Genomic DNA, 23,069 nt, shown 5'->3' with positions numbered 1-23,069 from the left:
TATCCAAGAGTTTCATCGGACTACTATAGCTCTGGAGTTTTTCTCCCTCCCTACAATATTCTAGGTTTCTTGTTTCCTTTGTACCTGTTCACATGACTGATTCAGCAGCTTGGATACAGCAAGTTTTCCCATGTCATCACCTCCATGTTTTGGCTGCACAGCTGGACCTTTGCTAGCCCCACCACAACCTATTGTCTCTACCTCACTCGACTCTGATAGATCAAAACTATTCTCAGTTTTAAACCTTGAGCAATGGGCTTGCTTCTCCTGAGAAAAGCAGTAATCCGGAAGGTAGACAGAATTCTCCATAATCCAATTCTCCAACGGGATTATGGAGGATCTCCAAATAATCTCCGGTTCTCTGTAATCCTCCAGGCAGTTACTTGGTCTTTACAACCACTACTGGTTGTCCCACAGAAGACACTGGGAAAGGCTGCTTAAACATGTATGCCATTCCTTTCTACCTCCAAGTCCTAAGAAAATTGTCTATGTGATACTGTAAGTCAAATATTTTTTTCAGCAAAGTGACAAAAATGCAGAACAAGGACAGCTAGCTATTGTTAAAGTATCTGAGCCAGAAGCAATACCTCAAGTAGTTAGGATCCCTCCCTCCCTTCTCTGCCACCCCTGCCTTTCAAGCTCAGGAGGGTTCTTCACTTATCTCTGTGTCCTCATCATCCTGAGATCATGCAGCATTACATATGAACAGAAAAATGGACAATGAATGTACTGTTAATACAAACAAATTGTGACCAGTTGGCCACATACTGTTCACTGCAGAAGAGGCATATATCTTTTACACATTACCAGCTCATAACTGGAAGCAGAAGTACATGCCAGAAGTGTTATTGTCAAAAATAAGCTCTTACTTTTATGTATTTTATTGGCAATACAGAAGTCCTTCTATTGCATAAAAGCACAGAACAGTAGCTAGCCATTTGCCTTCCCTGTTTAAGTTACCATTTAGCTATATGATGCTACGGTCATTTCCACAAAGCAGGAAGCTGGAAAAGAAGCAGAAGTTACCTCTGGAAGAACCAACACCATAAAACAAACCAGACTTACATTATGTTGCTGCATGAACAGCTTTACTCGTATCACTATACCCATCTTCATTTGTCTGACTCATTAGCCCCATGTCTAAATTTTTCATTTCCTCTCAGACTGTTCTAACGAGGACTGCTATTGCCACATCAAGTTACCCCGATCCACAGGACACTGGATGTCTGCCTCTGGAAAAGCCTAAAACCTGGCCAAGGCTCAGACATGTTCTCCTAGAAGCGTGCCCAAAAGCCCCTTTGCCACCTGAACCCATATTCTCAAAAAAAGCCAAAGCCCACACTTAAACAGATATACAAGCAACAACTCCGAATATCTTCTACTTGGCACAGAGAGATGGGTCAGTGTTGGCCAGCAGCACTCTCATTATAGCTCACCCCTTATCCAGAGAAAGCATCACTAACATCCCCACACTGAACATCCCAGGTGTCCAAGAATCCTCATCCAGCCCAGAACTGCCCTTAGGGATTTCCAGGAAAGCCTCTGAACAACCAGTGCTCTCAGGAGAGTAGTTCAAGCAGAAATGCACCCTTTTAGCTCCCAAGAGGGATCCAAAGACAACTTAAAAATCTAAGTAGGGACCCCATTTGCTAGGCTGATTCCCATGAGGAAAATAAGTTCATACAGATAACTATTCTTTGAAAAGGCCAACTTACCTAAAAAAAAAAAAACCCTCAATTCTTCCCCTCAAAAGAATGATACCATACAGCCCCTCAGAATCAGTAAACATTTGGGTCTACCACTATTCATGAAAAATCTTGAGGAAAAACTGGTAACTGATGAAAGGCACTCATAAGAACAGCTAGTAATATCATACTGGGCTGACATTTCTGGTTATTAAAATATTCCAGCTTGGGTTTGTCAGCTGATTCTCTACATAAAGTTTATGCTACATGAAACTGAAAGCTACAGCACATCTTCCAAACCAGTGACCTTTTGAAAAGCACAGATAAAGCAAAATCTGATCTTGACATCTTCTACCGACCTCAACCTGTTCCTCAAATACAATTCTTGGGTTTTAGATCAGCAACAGCAAGTCAAAGCAACCCCCACAAAAGAGGTCTTTCAACCATGCTATGAAAAAAGGGCTTTTGTTTAGAGTTTGTTTCTTCTTTCTGTAAGATTCAAGCGAAAGGACTCTGCCACACCTCAGTTCTGTCCAACAAATGCATTTCATAATCAAAAGAGGTAGACAGATCAGAGTCATTGAGGCCAGCAGGAGCTTCAAGAGGCCTCTATTGAGTCCTATCTAGTTTGGTATTACACACAAAGCATCCATTTTTGAACAGTAAGCAGCAGGAAGAACAGCTTATGCTGTCAGTTGAGCTTGCCTGGGACAGAGGAGTCACCTGTAGGAAACCGCTCCTCAGGGAACGCTTCTCTTGACTCAGTAGCTAAAACCTTGGTCTAGCTTTTTTGGTTCAAGGAGGTGTGGAAAATTAACTCTTAAGTTAGGAGATACAGTGCATAAGTTCCCTGGACAAACTTAAGACCTACCAAAAATCTACCATCTAGGATTAAGAAAAAAAAAAAGTCTTCAATGTTTGCCCATCCATCTTCCAAGTCAAAACAGGGCAGACCCCTGTAGTGAGTAGAACATCAGGCATTATAAACATTTTAAAATGTTTGATTATAGACTTAACACAATAGCATGATGATACCACCAAAATTTCAATTTTGAGGTTGTCACTGAGTTAACATTGTAGTGTTATAAGCACATAAGTAAGCTCACCTTCCTCAGGTCAGGAAATTAAAAACAGCTGACATGTATCAGCAATAAGGGCACATCTGAGAGCTAAGGGCTCAAGAGCTACACCCATTATCTACTGAGTTTCTAAAGAGCATCACAAGTTATATGAGTCAGGTGTACCTTAACAGATGTCCTAAGATGACTGATCAGCTTTAAAAGTTCTCAAATTAGGTCACAGACACTGTTCAAACTATTCATCTCTCATTCCGGTATGAAAGGCCTCTTCACTTCTTTGCTACATCCATAATACTTCAAATACTTATGTCTCAAGAAATTGATGTTCCCAAGCCCATTTAATCCCATTGTACAACTTCTTTATTTTTTTTCAGTAAGGATTAAATAGCTTCAACAGACACACATTACACATAACACCTGCCTGCATTCAAGTGGGCATTCAAGCTGCCCAGGTAGTAGGGGATGTTGTCTACATCAAGCTGTACCCAAGTATACCATTTCACATCCATTTATACAGGTCAGTGGGAAGTCCTGCATCCATGTACTGCATTTGATCATAGAATCATTTAAGTTGGAAGAGACCTTTAAGACCATCAAGTCCAACCATTAATCCAGGACTGGTCAAGTTAATTGCTAAACCATAGTCATCTTAACTTGGACTAAACATACGATGAAAATCACATGCCTACAGCTCTTCCAAACAGCCCAACAGCCGAATTTTTCAGATATATACAGATAAAAGCAGCACCATCTTCTTAGTTAGGCAAGTCATGAAAAGATACATAAACCAGTTTTCAAAAGGGCACGCCAACAATTTTAACAAACCAGAGGACAGTTACAATTAAATGGTCATTAATTTTCAGTACTAGAATATCTGAGCAAGCTCAAGCTTTGAACATGGAACCTGGTGCATTTGATCATTTTATGCAATCCACGCCCAAAAGGGGCAATTTGACTTGGCATTCTTCAGGAACTTTGACTTCCCTCGCTCCAAAACAGGTAATCTTTACTCCACCCGGTTACACACATGCAGTATTTGGAAAGATCAAAGAAGGCCATACCCACAGAAGAGAAGCAGGTTGTACTTTAACCAGAGCAAAAGTCTGCAGTACCTACTCCTTTTGTAACAGCTACTTCTGAAAGACATTATTATCAGACCCCAAAATTAATGATGGACTTTAACATTTCTGCTAATGGTACCACATTTGGACAGAAAGTACCCCTCACAGCTGCTTTACCCAGAATGGTATGGGTTAGAAGCTAACTTTAATCATCTAGCTCCAACCCCCTGCCATCAGCACAGACACCTACTGGATCAGGTTGCTCAAAGCTTTCTATGTGTTATCTGCTATACCACTTCATATGAAAGCAGTCACCATCTTAGAGTTGTGCAAAAAAACCTTCCACACACAAAAAAAGTAACTCTACAGCCCAGTTGTAATTTCAGCAGATAAGAGGTCCTTTATCATCAAGGCTGTATCCCAAAAAAGCCCTGTTCTCCAACATGATGGCTAGTTTTATATCCTTCAGCTGCACTGGTTCAGAGGAATTTCCCTGCAAGAACCACTCTCCTTATAAAAATAGCCTTTTATCAAAAGACAAGCATGACTCCATTTAATTTTCTTTCAGTTTGCTCAACTGTTATAGAAAAAAATTCAGCTACTCTTGGTGGTTAATGAGGCTGCAATTCTCATCTTGCCTACCAGCATCTCAACCGTGGATGCAGTCCAAGGCAAGTGCTATTGCTATGCCAAGTTTCACAGTTTAGCTATCGGAATGCAAAAGCAGTTCTGAAGTCTTCCTCATGTTATGCAGTTCACTTTGTCAGCAAATTTCTAGTTCCCTTCAGAACAGGTGCTCTGACCAGATTAGCAATAGTAGTTTTAGTTCAGGAACTCAATTTTGTGTTATAGCTCAAGGTGCAAGCACACCGAAATTAAACAATTCCTCATTAATAAACTAATTTCTTCCCTACTGCATGCATGCAGTACATGCATAGTTTGCTACAAGAAGCACATGGCGTTTCAGAAACACTACTTTGGTTTCCAAAAGAGGGGCAACAAAGCAGCTTCTAACGCATATTGGGGTAGAAAGAAACAACAACAGGAAGCCTGACAAGATTTCTAAGCATGTTACTAGAGATAAAAATATCCTTAGTTATAGCAGGTATTAGGATTTTAAGACTTAAATTCAAAAGATTTAAAAGCCCTTCCATATAAATTGTGATATACAAGCAATAACGTTCACCTCTAACTAGTATAGTTGCTGGTTCAAGACTGGAGATAAATAGTAGGTACAGAAAAATAAACACCAAGATCTTGCTCTGCCTTTAAATGGGGTTGATGCATATGAAATTTAATGCTAATACATTAATAAAACCAGAGGTCACAGCATTAGTTTTCCAATATTTCAGAAGATGAACAAAATGGATGGCACTGAAACAAGGACTCCATTACAAAAATAAAATGCCAATGTAGCGAAGGCATGTATGCCACTAGCATTCTTGTGATGTATTACCCATTTCAATCCAATAGTTATGCATGTTATATGCCCAAAGCAAATTTCTAAGTCCAAGTACCCCCTTAACAATCTTGTCTTCTGCCATAACAGCCATAATACCTACTCCCTCATCAGAAACATCCCTTATTAGACCGAGAGTTCCAAGAGATCTCCCCACCTTGCACGAACTTCTGAGTCACCTGGAACAGTGCTGCAGGAACCTTAACTATTTCTGTAGTTAAACAAGCATATTGGTGCTCCACTGGCTCCATAAGCGATCAAAAGCTTGCTGGCCATTCCACATACTATTCTCCAAAGGTGCTGCTTAAGCCCAGGCACAGCTGGCTTCGAGCATGTAAGGCAGACCACCACAACCTCAAAAATACATTCACAGATGCCCTGAAAATACTGAAATTAGAGATAAATGGAGGAACACTCTGCTTTAGTACTGAAGCTAAATATCACATACCAAGCATTTATAAAACAAGATGTGTCAAGCTCACAAGGCCAAGTCAAACAGTAGGTAGACAAACCCTTGGTGTTTCAGTTTTTAACTTCTGACATCCATGGCAGCAAGCCTAAAACAGGGCACTCCATTTATTGAAGGCACTTTATTATAGAAGCCACTATTAGTAGACACCACCATGAAATCACGAGCTGATTTTATCTGCATTAAGGCATACTAACAATACACTTCCCACGTCATTACACAGAAACAAAACCCTGCAGCCCCCTGCACAAAAGGTTGACTGTCCAAATCTCAGCCTATAGAAGAGACAACTCTATATTCTAAAGACTCAGACTCAAAAGTCCACATTCTTCCCTACCAACCTCAGCACAGATATCATGGAAGTTTGGAATATATCCGCTACCTTGAAATTAAAGACAAGGCCAGCCTAAGAGGCCCCTTTCAAATGTTTAAGCCCCATACATGTAGGTACAGTTTGAGAATCTGCAAAATCCACTGGAACCACTACCTCATCCTGGCAGTTCAGCCAGGTGGAAATGGCACCAAGAATATCTGCCTGTTTTCCCACATCCTGCCTCCTCCCCCTACTTCACACCAGGTACTATGGTAGAAATCTTCAGCAAATCAATATAAGAAACAACATGCCACTAAAGAAAAGCCACAGGGCAGCTGACTCCAAGTACTCCTTCTGACGACAGTTCTACTTCTGTAAAAATATGCAGGAGTAGCATTGAAAAAAAAATTGTCAGCAGGCTAAAAAGCAAGGACACTACCGCTAGAGAAGCTGAATTTGCATTATTCCCTTTCCATGGCTGAAGCTCATCCTCTCAACCCTTATAAAAGTTAGAGTGCCTAAGACATTTGTCTACAAATAAATATTTGTATTTCTGACAAATTAAGTCTGTTCATTCTTTAAAACAAATCCTACTAATTTCATTTCTGTCATTAAAATTATAGAAGAACATCAGTACTCCAGTAGTCATGCAATGGCAGATGCTTTCCAGAAAAATACATAAAGTTTACTCCGTTAAACTTGAATAAAATCTGGTTAAACAAACTCATCCCAAGAAGTCTAAACACCAATGCAGCTAACACAGACCTACAGAAAGGCTGCTCAATACATCACAGTGAATGTTCTAGAACTATCTTTGTGGACTGTTTTACAAAGCATTAGAACATTTAAGTCTTCCCTACTTTACCACTACTCAGGTATTAAGTATTCACAAAACTGCACATACACACCTTACATTACATTCTAGCAATCCAGTAACCATCTGGTATGTAACCTTTTCTGAATCTGCTCCATGCTTAGCTGAAGACCAGAGAAAGTGTCTGGAGTCCTTAAGACCAACCCACAGCATCCTCTTCACCCGAGTATTTCCTAGCTTCCGAGTCATTTGGTCATTGCAGGTTTACTGCGATATACCTGGCTTTTTGCAACGTCTTCCAGACTTATCTAGTCTAAACAGCTGTTTGCACAGTTTCTGACAAGCAGCAGCACCATGAGTCATCAGCAATATCACGACTGTATGATGGAATGAAGAATCAGCATCACAAATAACTGACGCCCAGCACTGCCCAGAATGATTCTCCTTCTGATTGCAGGCTGCTGCACTCTCATTAGCGAAGCACTGCTAAGACATTGAAATGTCCAGCACTCACCCCAACTTTCTATTAGGCAACTGTAGCTTCTTCCAAACCCACATTATGTCCACCCTTACCATGACTATCAAAACAAATGAAAACCCCTGTTGCTTAAGTATTGGAGCACCATAAGGAACAGTGGCTCAAACAGAAAACAGTATGACACTAGTTTAAGCTCCATCTGGAAAGCTTCGGCTTGTTCCCAATTTGCATTTTTCAAATGTATGCAAGTAAGACCTTCCCATTACAATTCTCATCATTATACAATTACTGCTCCTAGAACTCCAGATATTTTGCCAGAGAAGTTGGACTTAGACGGTGAGCTATTTCAAAAACTTGATGTGGGTTTAGAATTTTTAAATAAGTTTCTGACAAAGCATGCTTTTCTTAAAATTTCTGCCATAAGCTGTTTGTAACTATTTCACCTAGTTTAGAGCTGAACTGCACTCCCTACAAAACCACCGACTACAAGCCAAGCGTTTCACTGAAGTCATCTTTCCAAGGTGTACTTCCTGCAGAGCTGTATGCCAAGAAGTCCACGCAAAACAGCAAGCACTTCCAAACAAAGGGAAGAACAACAATTAGCTGTTCTCTAACCACTGCTCCTGTCAAATTTATGATGATAATTAGTTGCTCAGTGGCAAAATATTAGATGCTGGGAGTCCCCACAAATTAACAGCAATGCCTACTGGGCAAAAGCAGCTCACTATTGGTACATTTCTGAACTTCAGTAGGAAATGGTGAAGAAACCTGCTGCTTATTTTCCCATCACTAACGCAAGAAGACTTTTCAAATTTCAATAAGGATTAGGCAACAAAACATCTTGATCTGTCCCACTGCTTGTAGTAGCTAAAAGCTATGAATTCTAACTCTGTTATAGCAGCTTCTCCAGAACTAATCCTCCTGAATAAGTCAAATTAGGTAGATTTACACAGGCAACAGATCAAAAAACATGTAGTGGCTTCCTTCTGAATTGCAGCTACAGATGCCAAAACGCAAAGCGCCATCAGCTAATCCTGCTGGATAGCATTGTGATTTTTAAATTGATCTGGGAGGGTCTCAGGAAAGGAAAGTTCTGTGCAAAGGCAACATTTTCTCACTTTGAAAGTCTCAGCAACAGCTGGTAGCGATTCACTGCTCTCTGTAGATACCAGCATCTATTAGAAAAGCATTACAGCAAAAGAAAAGATGGCTTTAAAGCAAGATTGGAATGTATAATCATCACAAATTGAGTTTATCCATTAGCTAACAATCGGTTTTATTGCTATGAAGAACACCAGTGGCAACAAATATCATCAAAAGCCATTATACTGCAAGACAGCAAGTTTTACTTATAAAAACAGCATTTCAGCATCACTGGCACTTGCACCCTTGTACTGTTTTTACCTGCAAAATCCACCTCTGCAACAGTACTCACCTATTTTAAGGTGCACAAGAAAATGAAGTATTCCTTAGGCTTTCAGAACACCAGATCACATCTCATCTATTTCCTACTTAGTCCTCAAGTAAAGCAAGCTTAGCTTTGAGTGTGTTGTCATGTCCTGCCCGCATCCCCCCCCCCAAAAAAAAAAAAAAAAAAAAAAAGAAATCTAACTTAGCATTACAGGGGCTTTAATAGACTTCAGCCTGGGGCTTCACCAAAGTTTGAGTATTGCCATCCAGAAACCTGGCAAATAATCTGAAAGTTTTTTTTTTAAGCAGATACTTCAACTCTAGCAGCTGCTTACTACAATTTCAACTCACTACACGTGGATCACCCAGCTCGATCTGAAGTGTGGTAGTTCACTATTTTTGAAGAAGCAATAAAATCAGTAACAACAGAAGCCACACTGATAAAAGGATCTTCTCCTCTTAGTGAAAAATAGCATTTAAAACAAATCTAAGAAGAATGACAAATTATGTTCACATTAGTATGGGAAAGTCACAATAAATTTATATGCAGAATTATTATACTAGTATGATTAAGCCAATAATGGGAAGATTTATGCAAATATGAACATACTGAAGAGATATCAGTCACAAAGACTAAAGCAATTAAAATTCTACTGCATACAAAAAGGATCAAGCACTCCACCAGAAAAAACATACAAAACCAAGACAGCTATTGCTGAGCATAAATATCAGCTCAGGTGCAGCCATAAGACATTTGAAAGGGGCGTATTTTGTCAGATTTTAAGAAGTGTGATATCAAGGTCATTTCTATGTGTCCATAGTGGCAAATGCTCTCAACATATCCAAGCAGAAACTTCAAATATCTACAATTCTCTCTGATTAAGTAATATGCAATTTTAAACAGTAGGTAGAATTACAAATTCTGTATTTGCAAACAAAATTATTTATGTGTAACAGCTATAAACCAGATAAGTCGACTCTTAAAACTATGACCTCCAATACAATGTTTACAGCAAAGAGAAGGAGGAAACCTGAAGATAATTTCCAGATTTGGAATCCATGGGATTAAAACAAATATGCAAAGCTGGACGTCTAATACTCTTGTGTTTGCTTCCTCAACAGAACAGGCTCCCATTTACTGGAACATTTTTCATATCAGCCATCAAGGCAGAAATAAAAAACAAATCAAATGGCATGGGGGTCTTTTAGCACATAACACCAGGAACCTCTTACATTTCAAGAGAACACACATGTTGTGAAATACTAGTCAGGTATGGCTACATTATGAATATCAGCTGTAAGAAAACCAGACACCTAAGTCCTATCAGCTACTAAATTGTATTACCAAAGTGGTCTTTGAAAATCCATAAATACGGCAACACATTTCAGTCCTACAGACTTCAGTTCTATCAAGTACAGGACTGCTGAGATTTTGTTAGGTTTCTTAGCTCTGTGGGTTTTTTTTTTTTTAAAAATCTACAGATCAGTTTTACCGTTCTAACAAGTTACACCTGTATTTGGACGAGCGCAGGGATTAAGGAGGCGAAAGGAATGCTGCGCTGTGCAGAGGGCACAAAGCCACCTCCCGCCCCACGCACAAAAGGCGAGAACCGGGAGACTTATTTTTCCAGGGCAGGGCAGGCCAAACTGAAGAGGAGGGCAACACACAGCGCCCAGGTAAAGCCCCCTGTCAAAGGAACAGGTGGCCGGGTGACCCCCGAGTGCGACCCGTGCCCGAGGCATCGCCCCCCGGGCGGCCGCGCACAGCCGGCCCCAGGCCTGGCGCCTCCCGCTCGCAGCGACCCCCGACGTGCGACACCGCGGGCAACAAAGGAGCCCCGCACCTGGCTCAGCCGCCGGACCCCAGCCCCGGCGCACCCGGGGGCTAGCGGGCCCTGTTTCCCCCCGCAGTCACCGCCACAGGTGCGGCGGGAGTTGCGGGCAGCGGCAGTCCCCCAGCACTGTTACCCACTCCCAGCTGCTGCCCGGCGGCTCAGGCGGCGGCAGCTCCTCCGCCGGACACGACGGTGCGGCCAGAGGCCGGCAGATGCGCTATTGTGGACACAAGCAATCCGGTTAAAGCAAGGTCAAAACCGAACAAGGCGGACTGAGAGGGGCAGCGTGAGGGAAGAATGGGCGCTGCGCTCAAGCGGCGGGGCAACGCTAAGAAAAATGGGGGAGAAAGCCAGAGGGATATCGCAGACAAAATAAAAGGGATTATTTAAGCAATGTTTTGTAAGAAGGACAGGTGCTAAACTCGCCCAATTAGCGCCACATGGAAAACGCGAAGGAAGGAGAGACGTTCAGAAAATCCTAAGAGGGAAAAAAAAAAAAGGATGAAGCCCATCTAGCAAGCGAAAGCGGGAAGAGAGAAAAGAGGTTCGCGGGGGAAAAAAAGTCAACAGGAAGCCCCTCCTGATGCAGCGCTGCAAATACCTGGGAGCCCAGGGGCGCAACAAGCCGGTACGGGCGGAGAGCGACCGGTCACCGGCAGCAGCAGGGGAAGGCATACGCCGAGTTTTCACCTTTTCCAGGAGGGGCCCGAGCCAGACACCTGCGGCCCCTAACTCAGCCTCCCCGCCGCCCCACCCCCCGCGGGCTGCAGCCCTGCCCCGGCCCCGCTCCCCCCGCCCCGGCGCGCCTCACGAAGGGGCCCGGCGTCCCGCCGCCCCCCCGCCGGGACCGCCCCGCCGACTCGGCGCAACCCGCGCGCCCTTCCCAGCCCCTCCACACGACCTCCTTCTAGCAACCACCGCACCAGCACCGCCTCTTGCTCCTGCCCACCGCCCCGGGCGCCAGCGTCAGGTCCCGCGGAGCGCGGCTGCTGTCTCGGCCCGGCGAGGAGAGGGGAAGGCCGGGCCTGGGGGCCCGAAAGCTCTGCGCTGCACCCTGCGAGCCCACTCACCTCGAGAGCACCGCGCTGCTGTTGCCACTTTGCCACAATGAAACCTGCCCGCCGCCGGCGGGCTGATAAAGGCCCACACAGCCCACCCCCCGCGGCAGCTGCCTGAGTGACGCCGCCGGCGGCCACTCAAAAAGCCCCGCGGCCGCGGGGCCGCGCCCCCGGGCCCGGCCGGCACCCTGCGGCGGCCGCCCCGCAGCTGGAAAGCCGGCCGGGCCCCGCCCCGCCCCGCCGCCGAGCATCTGCGGGCGGCTGTGAGGAGGCGGCGGCGGGGAGACGGCGGTGGGCTGCGCCTGGCAGGGGCGGGGCGGGTGCTTGCCTTTCCCCCTCCTGTCGGTGCTCGGGCGTCGGGTCCCCGCTGGAGTCTGGGGCTCTGCGGTGCTTGCTGGGCGGGCTCCCCGGCGTTCCTCGGCTTGCCGCCTCCCTGCAAAACGCCGAGCCCCGCAGGTCCTGCGCTGCCTCCTCAGCGAAAGCTGCGCAGCGAGGGGGACGCACTCACGAGCCACCCGTCCGACGGGCCACAGCGGGCGCCAGCCGTGCCGGCTCGGAGTTCCCGCGGCGGGCACCAGCCGCTGCGACAGCACCATCCCGTTTCCCGGCGGCGTCCGACGGCGCGGGGACCCCCGCACACACCACCGCCCCGGGGAAAGCGCGGCTGGCGAGCGCCGCGACAGTCCTCCGATGCTCCGCTCCTTCGCGCCCGCCGCCGCTCGTTCCGCGCCGAGTGCCCGAGGAGCTGTCATTAGGAGAGGGGGTCCCATCAACGCGGGTTCGCACGGCTTGGCGTGCTCTCCGCCCTCCTGACGGTGCAAAGCGGCATGACGAGACAAAGTAAACCGTCAAAGCACCCGCATCACCGCCCGGTCTCGGACACGCGTGAACGGAACGCGCCCTCCTACTGCGTTGCCCCATTTCTAGAGCCCTCACGTTATACTGCTGATGTGAGACACATGTGTGCAGAGCATCGTGCTGGGCATAAATTAAACAACAATGGAAGAGGAGTGCTCGGGGCCGGTCCCTGCCGGGAGCGTACGCTGTAGGGCCAGAGTTTACCATCGCCGCCTTCTCCCGCCCGGGCCCTCCCACCGCCTCGGGGATGGGGGGCGACAGGTCGGGAGACGCGCCCGAGGACGGGACGCCCCGTCCGTCCCTTCGCCCGCAGGCGCGCTCAGATTCCGCCGCGCCTGCCGGGTGCAAACTTCTCCCCGAGCACACCAGGGACCGCTCCCCGCGCACCCCGCCGCCCCGGCAGGGCCCTCCGACAGCGATCGGGGCGGCCGCCGCGCACCCCGCCCCGCCTGCGCTGCCCGCGCACCGCCGCGCAGCACCGCGCAGCGCTCCGGCGCCCCGAACAAAGGGACGCGCCCCCTCCCGCGGCGGGTTCAGCATCCCCACAAAAAGGCACGGCCTCCCCCCGACGGTCATCGCCTCCTCCCGGGCAGAGCTCACCGGCTGTCCTCACCCCGCCGCCCGCTCTCCGCACCCGCTGATGATACACGCAGCGCGCTCCTGCTTCGGCCGGCCGCGTCTTTGTGCGCCGTGACACGCCGCCGCCTCGCAGCCCCTGAGGAAGACCCGGAACGCCGTGCGGTAATGCAATTAGGCGCGGAGAGTCTTATCCCGACTAATCTGCAAAAGCGGGTTTATCTCCTCAAAGCGATGCGCTGTGCGGATCCGTCCCTCCGGGTGCTTCCCGCACGGGGACGAACCCGCAGCTGGGCGGGTGCGGCGGGGCCGGGAACTTTGCAGCTGGACCGGGGACAGGTGAGGGATGCGCACGCCCTTCCTGCCGCCCCCCCGCACCAGCGGCCACCCTCCCCGCGCTGCCCCGCAACTCGGCGCCGCAGGCACGCTGCGATGCGCGCGGACTGCCGTTACCCACCGCCGGCGGCAAGCACGGTATTAACACGGAGCAAACAGAGGTGATCAATGTCATTCTGCACGGCATGCAACCTCATGCGTCCGCGTGGACCCTTATCGCACACGGCAAGAATCAAGCCACAACTTACCTTCCTCTTCCCGGCTTAAAAAAAAAAAAGTAACGGTGCAGTTCTCCCAATAAAGAGAAGCAAGAGGCAGATGGACAGTTCTCTCAAGACAACGCGCAAAAGCTAAATTTGGGACAGTTCTAAAAGGAAGCAAAAAAACCAAGAGAAAACAAAAAAAACCTCTCCCCCCCTCCCCCAACGGTCCAACACTGGAGGGGGGAATGATTAAAAAAAAAAAAAAAAAAAAAAAAAAAGAATTAAAAAGGGAGAACTCAAAAAGAGAGAGAGTGACAGGACTACCCTCCTTCCCAACCCAATGGAACAAAAAGCGGGGAGGGAGGGAGGGAGAAATAAAGGAACAAAGAGAAGAGGGATGGAAGGGCGATTTTAAGGACGGTCTCTCTCTCTCCCTCCCTGCCTGCCTGCTGGTCCCTTCCTAGCGCCTCGCCGCCGGAGTCAGCTGCTGCATCGCGGGGTGCGCGCGGGGCGGCGGGGGGAGGACGCCGTGCGGTGCGGTGCGGTGCGGTACGGTGCGCTGCCGCGCCGTGCCGTGCCTTGCAGGGAGGCGGACCGCTCCGCAGATTTATAGCAGCCCCGCCGCCCGGCTCCCTGCCTGCCCGCCGCGCCGCGCCGCGCCGGGGTGCGTGCGTCTGCGTGCCGCGCCCGGCGGCGCGGCCGTGGGGGTGCGCGCGGGGGGTGTGTGTCCGCAGGCGGCTGCGCCACCCCCCGCCCGGCGGCCGCCCCGCGCCGACCGCGGCGCCACGCGCGGCAGAGTCCCCGCACCCCACCCCCCCACACCGCAACGCAGCGTGCTGGCCGCGCCGCGCTCCCCTATTGGCCCGGCTGCCGCCCGCTCGCCCCGCCTCCGGCGAGGCGACGGCCGCCCATTGGCCCCGCGCGCCGCCACTCCGGCAGGCCCCATGGCGCCCGGTGCCAGGCTGCGTTGCGGCGCGCGGGGCCGCCTCCGCGGGCGCGGATGGGCCCGGCGGGGCGCCTCGCGGGCGGGCGCGCGTCTCCGTGGCACGGCGCGGGGGCCACGCGCCTCCACTCCCACGCGCCGCGGGGCCGCAGGTGCGGCGGCAGGGCACCGAGCGGGGGGGCACGGGCGGCTGCGCGCGCGAGCGGCGGCTCGTGTCCGCCCGGCCAGGCACGTGGGAGCGGCGCGGCGCATCACGGCACGGCACGGCACGGCACGGCGCTCGGCGGCCCGTCCCTGCGCGTGCGGAGCCTCCGGGGCAGCGGCCCTTCCCCGCCCCCCGCTCCACGCAGTGCTGGCCGTGCGCGGCTCGGCACAGCGCGTGCAAAGTTTACATCCCCGCGCAGCGGCTGCGGCTGCGGTTTGCCGTCCTGAGAGCGGGTGTGCTAGTGAGAGGTGGTCCTGGTGCCCAGCGTTCCGGGTGGAACGAAAGGAGAGAGGGGAGGGAGGGAAGGAAGAAAAGAAGGAGGGAAGGGAGGGACAGAGGGAAGGAAGGAAGGAAGGAAGGAAGGAAGGAAGGAAGGGGAAAAAAGAGCTTTTGCTCATAATGCGAACGATTCCTATGTCTTGCACAGATAAGAGGTGTTCACAGAGAGAAAGGTGGTGCTGTCTGGAAGAAAGAAATTCCGCATGGTATTCAGAAACATTATTTTTATTCCTTATACTGCTTGACCTTCTTTGCACTTGATCGTAATTTCTTTCCAGAATCCAAAGTGCTTCTTAGACACGGCTTTTCTTTTGTGCCTTTTTCTGACACAGAGTACACAAGTGTGCATGTATAATGCATTTCCAATAGCAAAGCACTTGCACCCTGCAGAAAGGAAGTGCTTATTTAGAATATCCTGGTATTTGCATGTAGCAAGGCACAAAAATAAAGAGGCATAGAAAAGCAGTGTTTCTTGAGAGTGTCCTTGAGTGTTTATAAATTATTAATACAGTGAAAGAGAAAACATTCTTGTTTGTTTGTCATCTGTTTCTTACAATCTCCCTATCCAACCACTGTGACAATAACTGAGTGTTATACAGGGCCTGGTTTTATGTAATTAGATATATGTTGTATGCGTCTGATGTTCTTCTAGAACACACAGTCTTTAGCTGATTATTTACAAACTATCACCAACGTTTTGAATCAGCAGCTCTCCGAAAAAAGGGAACAACTCCCTGGTGGAACAAGTGCCAAGCTAGTGGCTCTAAGGGCTGAATAAAGAAGGGGTTGGGGGTGACTACTCCCTCAAAGCTGCTTATACAGAAGTCCTATATCAAGTGATGTCTATTCATGCACAGGTTGTGGAATTGCATGTGTATATTTTGCTCTTAGCAGTGTCTGTTAGTATTTGAGAAGGCCTTCCAAGTTTACACTGTTGTTCAGCTTATGTCTGGTGCTCACTATTGTTTAATGATGGCAACTTTAACACTTTGGTGCAACAAAACTGCTTTTGAAAGTCTGCTAATGATACCACAATTAACAACGAGCTTGCTCATGTTCTTTATGTTGTGGGTGCATACTTCAACAAGTTCTGTTTACTTTTTTTTTTTTTTTTTTTTTTTTTTGGGTGGGGGGAGGGTGGGGAAGTGATCATTTGTTCCAGGCTGAGTTTTGAAGCATGGGTTAGAGCAGAGACTGAGTAGAAAACATGTGTAAAACCTGTGCAGTGTTTTGCCATTTTTGGAACTCCTAGATTTAGTTGCTGGTTACTTTCTTGCCTAGTCCAGTTTGTGCTGAATGTGTTTAAGCAAACAACAGTGTTCCTTAGCAGTACGTCAGCAATGTATGAGAAGAGAAAAGGAAAAATAAAGGCATAAAGGAAAAAAACGAATAAGCTGTCTGAAATTCCTAAGCAGTTCAATGTATTCTCTCTCTCTCACACACACACACACGTCTTAAAAAATCGTATGAATACACAGCTGTTCTTAGAACTAAAGAAACTTGGCTTAAAGGGGAAGCCAAAATGTTTAATACTAGACACCAGAAGCATGTATTTCTGAACTTTCAGGAAATTAAAGAACTCAGGTCTCAGCATCTTCCCTGTCAGGTCTCATGCTCAGGATTCCAATTCCATCGCATACCCCCACCATCACCCCCACCCCCCACCACCCCCCTTCCACCAGAGGAGCAATCGTCCCGCTGTAATTTGTGACCAACTTTTAGGCACAAAAGCAACACTTTATGCATTCTCTTTTGAGGCTTAATATCTCTACCAATAATGCACTCACATCTGTTACGTTTGTCGATACACAGTGCTAAAGTGAAATTAGGCAGAAAATAGCTGTTAAAGTGAATTGTCTTGTCATCAGCCTTTCTCGTCTCTAGTGAGTTTTCAGAGGCTTTTAATGCTGGCAGTGGCAGAAGAAGGAAAGCTGAATTGTCCCCTCTCCCAAGAAAAACACGTTTTTCTATGAAGTTCCCCTTTGCTCAGATAATATGTCTGGAAAAAAGTCTTTATGATTGGCGGTAGCTGGCTGTCTGGACATAGCCTTAAGCTAAAACGTGTATGGCTTATTAAATAGCCGTTGGACATGGGAAAGCTGCAGGAGGAGGGAAGGGGACCGCTTGCTGAGGCACGCTGAACCCTACGACCGGGACCGGGAGGTCAGGGAACGGCAGTGAAAGCGGCAATTGCAACGCGCTGGCGGAAAGAGGTTTCACAACCGGCATAAAGGGCTGGCGGCGGGGGGGGGTGGGGTGTGGGGGGGGTGGGAGTGTAGGGAAAAGAAGAAAGAAGAAATCAAGCAAGCCAGCACCGCTCCGCCACCGCGAGCCGCAGCTCCCCGTGGGAGGGGGCGGGCCGGCAGCGAGCCGCGCGGTGGGGAGCCCGCGCCGCCGCCTCAGCACCACGGACAGCGGCGCGGCCCGACGGCGCGGCCCGGCCCGGCCCGGCCCACCCGCGGCTGCGGTGGACGGTGGGAGCTGCGGCGAGGCAGGACCGGCTCCGGGGCCGGCGGCGGGCTGGCTGCCCTGCGGCCCTGCCGCCACCGACAGCATCGCGCCGACAGCCTCCCGCCAGGATATAAAACCCAACAACCCAACGGTAAGGTGTGTGCTGTCGCTGCGGGCTTGGCTCTCTCGAAGGCACTTCAGACCCATGGCTCCTGCCTGGTGGTGCTCATGTGCGAAACTGCACACACACGGGTACGTCTCGGGGGGAGTACTGCCTGTGTGTTTGTGTGTTACTGCACCCCGTGGGACGCCATGGGTCGTTTTTACAGTGCATGCTTATGTTTGTTGGTGTTACTTTGACAAATAAACGGCAATGGGCATGAACACCTCAGACCAAGCCTTCCGACAGACACTTCCTGGTGCAAACCATACCTGCCTGGATGCTGCACTTCAGTATAGGTGCGTGATTGCTTTACCTCTGTCTTCTCCGAGACTCTGTGGTCGTCAGGTATGGATATTGCATAAAACTACAATAGTCTGAACGCTGCAACTGAGGCTGCTATGTTTTTCTCTATTCTATCATGCAGCAATGTCTGAATATAATAAAAATTATTTTTCAAAAACAGGTTGGCATTTGGATGGGGAGAGAAAAGAGGGGTGTTCAACTTTTTTCATTTGAGACTGAAAAGGTATCTTAAAACTCAGTTCCATACAAGGTAACCACAACTGCTCAGATTTTCTACAGACAACTGTGGAACCTTAATCCAGATAAATATAATACCTGAAAGAAGCTGCCTATTCAGGTTATTGTATCTTTGCTTGTTTCCTTCTGTGACCTGGCAAAGGCAGATTTCTGCTGCACCACAGCTTAGGTAGCTTCTTTTATTGAGGATTTGTATTTCCAGTGGTGTGTAATGCATGGTTAATGGTGAAATAATAAGACTCTGTCACCTGCCAGTCAACCACTGCCATCAACCTCTTTTGTGCTTGGATCAAATGCTTGCACAACAGAGACAGTGACAGCATCAGGGCACAGTGACAAAGCTGTAGTTTGCACCAAAAGTAGACCAAGGCCCAGAGAGACACTGCAGCTACGGAAACAGCTGTCTTATCAGCACATTGCAGAGATGGAGATGGCTCAAGAGGTCCTCAACAGATAATGACTTGAATAGGTTTGCAATGCGCCAAACTTCACGCTTTATAAGACAAGCCCAGCATAGAGAGCAGCAGAGATCCAATTCTATTTTATCTGTGCTGTAAATTAAGAAATTGAAATTCAGGTGGCACAGCCAGCATGTTGCTGATAATCCAGTGAAGTAAACTGTCATTAGGATGTTTTCAGCAAAGAGAAATAGGTTTCTCTTACTTGATGCTGCTTTAATAAAAACACCTTAACATCCCCACCCCAAATCACTGTTCCAGCAGTACCTGAACTGGGGTGGGGATTTCTCCTCTGTTTCACAGTTGTGACATGTCTTTGCATCCCAGAACAAACTGTCCATTTGGCTCTCAAGTTCTTTACAAAGGACAAAACACTTCCACTTCAAAACTGCAGTAGCTTATTTGCAATTCCCCATTTCCTCTGCAGGAGAAGGAACTGCACTGTGATTTTTAATAAACAAGTCAAGCTCACATCGAAGCACACAAGCTCAATTCTGCAACAGACAATAGAAGCGCATGCTGGTGAGCACAGTTAAACAGAAATCAATTGCTGATGTGAACAGGTTCTATAATGACCTTTGGAATTACTCACTTGACAAAACATAAACCATAGTACACACTAAGACATTTTATAGGAGTAGAAAATCCTGTTTCAGTCTGTGTATTTTGATTGACTAATGGCATCAGATTAGAATACTGTAGCTCCACCTTTTACCAGCAGAAATACTTAGTTCAGACTGAGTTTATCTTACCTTTAATCTGGGCTTTTTGAAGAAAGCTTTGTGGAAAATGCAATTAGAAGGAATGTAGATGAAGCATATAAGCTGAAGTCACAGAGCATTATTTTGTAAAGAACGGCTGGCTACATTCACTTAACTCCCTGTGACTGATTCTTGAAGAGCTGCAATAACTATACGTGCTTGCAAACCATTATATTAACTAGTTTTTGCCATTAAGGATAATTTTCTATCTTCTTTGGATAATAATTTAAGACAAGAGGCAACCATTTCTTAACAAAAGTCAAGTTGCTAGGTACTTATGCCAAGAAGAACTTGAAACCCAAGGACAAAGATAAAGAGTTACCAGACTTGTTAAATGGAGGGCAGAGAGGTGAGACCAGTTCTATTCTCCTGATAATCTAGCCACATGTATTTGGCCTTAGCCTGTCTCTTAAACATACCTGACGGCAGGAGCTAGCAAGGAAGAAGAGGAAGAGGAGTCATAAGGACCCAGAAGATGACTCATTTCTTTCATGTTTTAAGACAGTAAGCTTCCTCAGAGTCAAGTAAGATGGAATCCGGTGGCGTGGGAAGGGAGGTGTCTTTGGCACTTTGCTTGTCCACACACACCCCTCTTTACCTGTCCCTGGGATGTGAGGGCCCTTCTAATGGTGTGGCAGAGAGTAAAACTGCAAGGTGACTGGGAGAGAGCAGAAGGCAGATGTGGATAAGGTCAGACTTGTTCAGTGACTTAGGTGGACTGTGCAGTTTTAACACATGCAAATTAGTGCCAAGTGACTATTCCAAAAGCAGAAGAAAACTTGGTTTTTAAAATGCTTTCTTAAAACTACTTTCAGTAGTTCACAAGTAGGTGGGTAGTTTTAATGAAGTTTATAAATCAGAGAACGCGACTATCACAGTTTGCCCTTGCCCCTCCTAATTTGTGGGGAGTGTGTAACCAGAGCCTGAAGTGACTGATAGCCTTGCCAGCGAAGCAGCGTGTAGATGTGAGGAGAAATAACTTTGTGTGAAAAAGACAATCAAAAGCAAAAACATAATCAATATTTTCCATGCTGTTTGTTATCCAAAAATAACAAGTCGTTTTAAGTTCTCCAGGGAATCATCCCAAATACTGCCAAATTCAGTTAGATTAGACTTCCACCATAACAGCAAGTTTCTCCAGGAAAGAAGTCTATGGTTATAAACTTACTGTAATTAGTATATCTTCTCATTTAAAAATATAGGAATATCGACTTAAAAGATGCATTTTATGTTTTCAGAAGCCTGTATTTGTTTTCAATTATTGAGGGAAAAGCACATATTACACAAAGATAGCTTTTTCTAGTATGCCAGCATATTTCCTGCTGACAGCATAGTGGAGTAAGAGAGTGTCTGTTGCTACTGTTATTTTATTGGAAAGGTCTTTATAAATTCCAGAGTGTTTGTATAATATGTAATTAGATCATTTTCAGATAATCAGATCACATGTGTAGTAGATGCATTTTTCTTTGACCTTGTAAAGCAATTCTTTAAATACATCCCGCATAATTTTAAGCATCAACTTGAATCTTTTGTTCTATTCTATTAAGATAATACCAATCCAGCTGGCAATTATGATTCAGTGCAGGTATGCATGGTGTTCTGCTCTAACATGTAAGGGTAGGAGTTTAGAAGGTGTATAAAAATATTTTCCTCCTCCTGCAAATAAAGTTCACCTTTTTTTAACATGCACCTATTAAAACTGCTCAGTGCTGGGGAGTGGATGACTATGCAGTCTTGAGAAGGGATATTAAAAATGCTCTTTTCTTAGCATACAGTAAAGTATAAAGTTACCTCATTTTTTACATGTACCCCTTCATGCTTGTCACATAACTTCACTTAGCTCTTCACACTTTCCTTGTACTTTTATATATTATATATGTTACAATTAATTTATAAAGAAGTGGCTCAATATTTAAAAGCAGTACAATTAGACTTTGCTGATTACTCCTTGCAATTAGTAGCTATGAAGATCAAATCTCACTTCCAAAAAGCACTTCCCTCATCTTACTTATTCTAACCATCAAGATTTTACTTTGAAGGATCAGGATAAAAATTATCTAAATAACTACTTTTTCTGCTTTTTAATGTCAAAATTGCTCACTTATGGATGACTTAATGGTCTTTCACTGGTGCTGGCCTAGTTTTCCTGTCTTTAAATGCTGAAGGTTTTGTTTCTTCTGCTTTTACGACTCAGGGGTTTTTTTGCATCAGAAATATTATGCATAGCTCTGTGCTACTTTGATTCCACTGGAGATGAGTCATCAACAAAATCCAGACCATAAATGCTCATGTAGCTGCAAATACCTAAAAGGTTATTCAAACTAGTAGTAGCATACCGCACTGTAATATGGTTTAGTGGAATAAAATATGTGATAAAATTACAGGAAATTATTCTGATGATGTCATGGACATTTATTCATTGGTTAAAGATGCCCCATATATATGGTCATTAGGTAATATATATATGTATACCCTGCAGACTAGGTTTAAAGGTACAATATTCTTTCTGTTTTCTACACATACATTCAGGAAAAGGGAGATACTATCTTATTTCTGCTTCTTAATTCCAAGGAAGCCCCCAGAATCACAACACTAAGAAACATAGATCTGCCAGGAACAAAATGTTGGGCAGATCCTGTTTTATTCTACAACCATAACATGTGGAATAATGCAGAGAAGAATACGCTGATTTTTAAAAGTCTGTTGCCAACCTGTGTTGCATTTTCACAGGATAAAAAGGAAGCATGCTAATTAAATTACTGTAAAAAGATATATAAAAATATATAGAGAGAATACTTGGTGATAGTTCATTGCCAAATGAATGGCTGTATCAAATACTACTGGAGTGTATCTTTTAAGGTCAAGATAGAATTTCTGTCCATGATTTGGAAGATGGAACATAGTGAATGATTATGAAAACTATGGACTGCAGCAAGCAGAACGGTTATAAACATTTGGTGGTTAAGTGCTGAATACAAAATAATCTTTTCAGAACAGAGAGATTTATCAGCAAGATATAGCTCAGTAAGGATAAGTGGCACGTGATTATGATTTTTAGAAAAGTAAGATCATAGTCAAATGTGCAAATAAACCCCATAGAAATAATAGCAGTACTGAAGAAGAAGTTGTAGGATACTACTGCATCATACTGAAAGAGTCATGGGAATATGATGTTGCAAGAAAGAGAAATTTCATTCCGACATGTATAAACAAGAACGTGATTTGAAAAGACATACATGAAAATATTTCTTATTTGTCACTGGTGAGCTGAAAACAGAATGCTGTATCCAGTCTTTCCATGTTTTAAGGCACTTTTTGCATGTTTTAAGAAAATTGGAGAAAGCTCACAAGAGTGTTCAAAAGTTTTAGAAAAAGTGACCTATGAACATATTTCAAGACAGAAAATGTGTAGAAACAGGAACAGTGACAAAGAATACATGAAACTGCTTTTAGAAATAATCATCATTGGCAGATTATGATCAAATAGTCTTCATGTGTATTGTAAGGAAAAAAAGAAAAAAGGAAAGAAAATGGCCTAACTCACAACTCATGAAATGTAGATTAACAACTGGAAAATATTATCTAATATAAAATATTAATAATCATATTTATATAATCATTCATAATATCATGGT

At 46.1% G+C, this 23,069-nt stretch overlaps 1 protein-coding gene across 1 annotated transcript in view; it reads right to left on the bottom strand.

The window, feature by feature from the left end:
- Positions 1 to 14,013, bottom strand: part of ELAVL2 (ELAV like RNA binding protein 2) — an 82,976-nt gene extending 68,963 nt beyond the window's left edge. The window contains exon 1 of the mRNA XM_080372701.1: positions 13,680 to 14,013. The gene's annotated coding sequence lies outside the window, so the exon portion shown is untranslated. The remainder of the gene's footprint in view (positions 1 to 13,679) is intronic.
- Positions 14,014 to 23,069: the final 9,056 nt, after the last annotated feature.

The sequence above is a fragment of the Falco punctatus genome (genome assembly GCF_963210335.1).
Source record: "Falco punctatus genome assembly, chromosome: Z".
NCBI classification, from domain to species: Eukaryota; Metazoa; Chordata; class Aves; order Falconiformes; family Falconidae; genus Falco; species Falco punctatus.
Note: the sequence above shows the minus strand (reverse complement) of the source record. Positions and strands in the feature narration are given on the sequence as shown.